The following is a 4,817-nucleotide window of genomic DNA, read 5'->3' as shown; positions in this document are numbered from 1 at the left end:
AACTTGGCCCAGGGCCAAGGCCAGTATCTTTCAGTGTTTTGAGCAACAACCTAGATATTGTTATCAGCACCTGACAATGCTCAAGCTCCTGGGTTTGGTTCAAACCTGCCCGGAAAAACCTGCAGTGGACTGACTCACAGAACAGTCAAGGCACTCTTCTTTCAGTCAGAACACAGAAAGAAAGCAGGGGCAGAGGGCCTGGGGGGCCCTGCAGTGGTAATGGGTAAAGCTCCTTGTTCCTCATTAATCTGCAAAACTGCATGGAGGTTGCTGACTGGCTGATCATGGGGGTTCACTTCTGTCTGCACTCTCATTCTGTGCTGGGTATGTGGCAGTTGCTGCTCCACCTTGTTCCTATGATCCATGACTTGTGCAGCCTCCTGAGTTCTCTGAAACCTCCTTACCAAGCTTTTTGTGAAGCCATTTCGTTCTCCCAAAAGCCATCTGTAGACACGATCAACAAGTGCTGGTTCAAATACAGAAAAAAGCACACAGGGATCACTAGGTTCTGAATGGCCTCTCCCTGAATGGGAACTTGATCTTTGCTAGGGATTTCTTTCTTTTTCTTTTCTTTTTCCTTTTTTTTTTTTTTTTTAGATGGAGTCTCACTCTGTCACCCAGGCTGGAGCACAGTGATGCTCACTGTAAACTCCGTCTCCCAGGTTCAAGTGATTCACCTATCTCAGCCTCCCGAGTAGCTGGGATTACAGGTGCCCACCACCATGCCTGGCTAATTTCTGTATTTTTAGTAGAGACGAGGTTTCACCATGTTGGCCAGGCTGGTCTCGAACTTCTGACCTCATGATCCACCAGCCTTGACCTTCCAAAGTGCTAGGATTACAGGTGTGAGCCACCGCGCCCAGCCGGTATTTATTTCAAGATGCTGATTATGTCTCAGCTAGGCCAGGGGAACTCAGGTAGGCCATAAATATGTGGAGTGGCCTTTAAACATCAGGACTAAAGAGGCATAGAGGATGAGGATGTGACTGGGATCCTAATAGGGAAGGAGCTGGTAGCTGCAGCCAGAAAAAAAGCAGGACCTCAAAGAGAGAGAAGTAGGGCACCTGCTGAACACTTAATCACATTTAATTTCTCCAGCAGAAAAGCCAAGAAATGCCCAGACCTGGCTGTCACCTTCAGTCTCCAACCTCCCCATTGTCTCTCTATAGAAGGAGTTCTCCACTTAGAACCTATGAACTCTCCAAAAGATCTGAGGACAGAATCCAGGGAGTCCATGAACATGGGTGGAAAAAATGTTGAATTTTTATTTTCACTAAATTCTTATGGGAATTTAACATTTCTTTTAATTATTAATGAAGGAAACAAATTACAAAAGTATTATTAGCAGTACTGTGGCTTTGCCATGGATATTTTCATATCAGTACTCTGTCAGTCTGATTTTTTTAATGTGTTAATAAAGGAGCACACATAAACTATATGATGGGTTTCAAAATAATTTGATAACTACATTTTAATATAGTTTCCTTTGTAATCCTGTGTATTTTATTGTGTGCATTTAAAAACATTGTTCTGAGAACAGATTGATATGCTGTATCAGACTTTTAAAGTGGTTCATGGCACAAGGAAGCTTAATAACCCTTGTGTATTACAACTTCAAACAAAAGAAAACAAAGCAAAAATCAGTTTTGTTTAGTTTATCCGCCAACTTGTGCTGTGTAGGTTTTGTGGTGTTATTTTCATTTGCTTCAACTAAACTAGAAAAATAACATGCTCCTGTTTATTATGTACTTCTGTATATTCTTATTGTGTATTCTATATTATTTTCCTCCTCAGCTGATTAACACACACACACACACACACACACACACACACATATACATCTTTCTTTTTGAAAAGAATTCTCAGTGTTTTAAAGTATCACAGTTAGGACACAAGGGAAGAGATGTTCTGAATATTTTAGGACTTCTCAACATGAACTTAAGCCACATGCAGAATCCAGGCAACTGGACCTTTTGACCTCACTAAACCCTTTCCAGAGCAAGATGCTTTTATTCTTCTTCAAGCCTTAGATGGCAGATCAGAGGTAAAATAGCCCTTATTTCCAATTATGTGCTTCCACAGTCATTGTCTACAAGGGGAATAAGCGATAATGAAAAGGATGTGATGCTACCCCATGACCAAACTGGATTTTTTTCCTCCACTTTTGATTTATATTCAGCATTGGGCAGTCTGCAGAACTTCTTATTAGGGAAACAAAAAAGATGAGGGAATAAGAACAAGTGCTATCCTTCTCTTCTTTACAAATTCAGTAAGAGATGAAAAGCCAGGCAACAAAGGCTTTTACTGGAGCAACCACTTTCAGACTTGGGGTCAGAAGCTGAAAGAGAACATGCACAGAGGTCAAAGAGAGGGATTCAAGTGCCTACTCTGCTACTTACTAATTGTGAGATTAAAGATGTGTTATTTAATCACTCACATTTTTTTTTTTTTTTTTTGAGATGGAGTCTCGCTCTATCACCCAGGCTGGAGTACAATGGCACAATATCGCCTGACTGCAACCTCCACCTCCCAGGTTTGAACAATTCTCCTGCCTCAGCCTCCCGAATAGCTGGGACTACAGGCATGTGCCACCACGCCTGGCTAATTTCCTTTGTATTTTAGTAGAGATGGGGTCTCACTGTGTTTACCAGGCTGGTCTTGATCTCCTGAGCTCAATCTGCCTGCCTTGGCCTCCTAAATTGTTGGGATTACAGGCGTTGAGCCACTGTGCCCGGCCTCGGATTCTTACAAGGTGTGAATGCGCTTATTCTGTCTAAATTCAAGGATTGCTGCAAATGAAGTGTATTTCCCAAAAGGCCACAGGGCTTCATTAGCAGACCTTAGTTTGCAAGATGGGAAAGAGCTTCAGATAGATGTTTGAGTCTGAGCACCAAAGGGTAGGTATAACTGAAAGAATGGGGCATGGAGAAGACAGACTGGAATCTTATCTCCCCATCCTGTTCCCCACCATGAAAACAAATACCTGAGCTCTCTTGGGAAGAGTTACTGCAGGCATTGCTGAGAGGGCTCTTTTCTTTGAAAACCCTGTGAGACACAGGACACAGGCATCATGATGTCCAGGTGAAAAAGTATGACAGAGTGGGACAGATGAGCTGTGTCCTTATTTTTTCAGAGAAAACAGCCTGGCTGTAGAGAAGGGAAGCTGAAAGAATGAAAAGGGATTCTGAAGCACTACCCTGGTTTCTTTGAGAAGAACTGTCAGGACGTGGTGTCCAGAGAACCTGCATCTCACGGAGCACTAGAGCCACAGTAGCTGGAAGCACAAATCACTGCTCTCCCCTCACTTCATGGACACTGAACACCAGGAAAAATAAGGGGATCCTGTAACCCCAGGTTTTGGCACCATTGCAAACAAGACACCTCTGGGTATTTCCAGAAATGATTGGTATAGAGAAAGAAGGGGAATCTTGATGTACTTAATTATATAGGCAGGGGCAATGAAAAGTAGAATTAGAATTATTTGTTTCCACTAGCAGGCAGGAGGGTGGCGGGGAAGTTTGGATTAGATGAAGACAAATTAGAAGTAGCAAGCTGGGAGCCATCTTTGTAAGCTGTAAAGCCTTACCAAAATGTAGACTTTGAGTGTGACTTTCTTTTTCAGCAAATTTCCTGGCACACCCTGCGGACAGTAATGAATGTCTCTTGGTTGCATGGAGGAATAAACAACAAAAGGGCTAATTTTAGGATTGATCCAAGTAATTTACATAGAATATTCATTTCAGCTAACTACTGTAACATAAAGAATGTTTTCCACATTTGAGCACCCACAAAATGAGTTTTCGTGTACATCTTGTAAACCTGGGGAAAAGAATCAACAAGGAAGAGCAAAAACAGAGTAAAAATCAGAAACACTGGCCTGGCCAGCCAGCTAATTCTCCCCTGCATGGAAATAATACCCACAGGTCCTGTCTTTCACTGCTTTTCATGTTCCACTTTCAATCGTTTAGGGTTCCTATTGAAGACCCTTCACTGAATTCACACTCATATATTTTCTAGTTCTCTCTGTATTTAGAACACGGAAAGACAAAAATAAATGTGGCTTTATGACACTTTTCATTTTTCTGTTAGATTCTTTTTTAAAAAAGATGTGCAAACACTCAATAATTGTTTTACGATCTACTGGTTGAGTATGAAATGTATCTGTCTACAAAATATCAAGTGCATTTTATGAACTTTCCCAAGTCAATTTGGTTATGGGCAACTCTTGATTCCTTTAGGGAATGCTAAGAGTTTGAAGTAGGTGATGGTTAGCTACTTATCTATTATACAGTCTTACTACCAATTTGCAATAAATTAAAACTTCAGACCAAATTCCCTCCATCACACAAACATGTATAAAGAAAACATCCTGGCTGGGCGTGGTGGCTCATGCCTGTAATCCCAGCACTTTGGGAGGCCAAGGAAGGCAGATCACGAGGACAGGAAATGGAGACCATCCTGGCTAACATGGTGAAACCCTATCTCTACTAAAAGTACAAAAAATTAGCTGAGCATGGTGGCACGTGCCTGTAGTTCCAGCTACTCGGGAGGCTGAGGCAGAAGAATCGCTTGAACTCTGGAGGCAGAGGTGGTAGTGAGCTGAGATCCCACCACTGCACTCCAGCCTGGGTGACAGAGCGAGCCTCCATCTCAAAAAAAAAAAAAAAAAAAAGAGAAAACATCCATTAGTAAAGAGACACAGATCATGCAACCATTTACAAAATCTCTGGTGGTTTTGGGTGATGAAACCACAATAGTATAAAAAATTTATTCAAGGTAGTCACAATAATTTTCCAAGGGTAAGATTTGCTGATTCT

Source organism: Hylobates moloch, unplaced genomic scaffold (genome assembly GCF_009828535.3).
Source record: "Hylobates moloch isolate HMO894 unplaced genomic scaffold, HMol_V3 SCAFFOLD_11, whole genome shotgun sequence".
NCBI lineage: Eukaryota > Metazoa > Chordata > Mammalia > Primates > Hylobatidae > Hylobates > Hylobates moloch.
Note: the sequence above shows the minus strand (reverse complement) of the source record.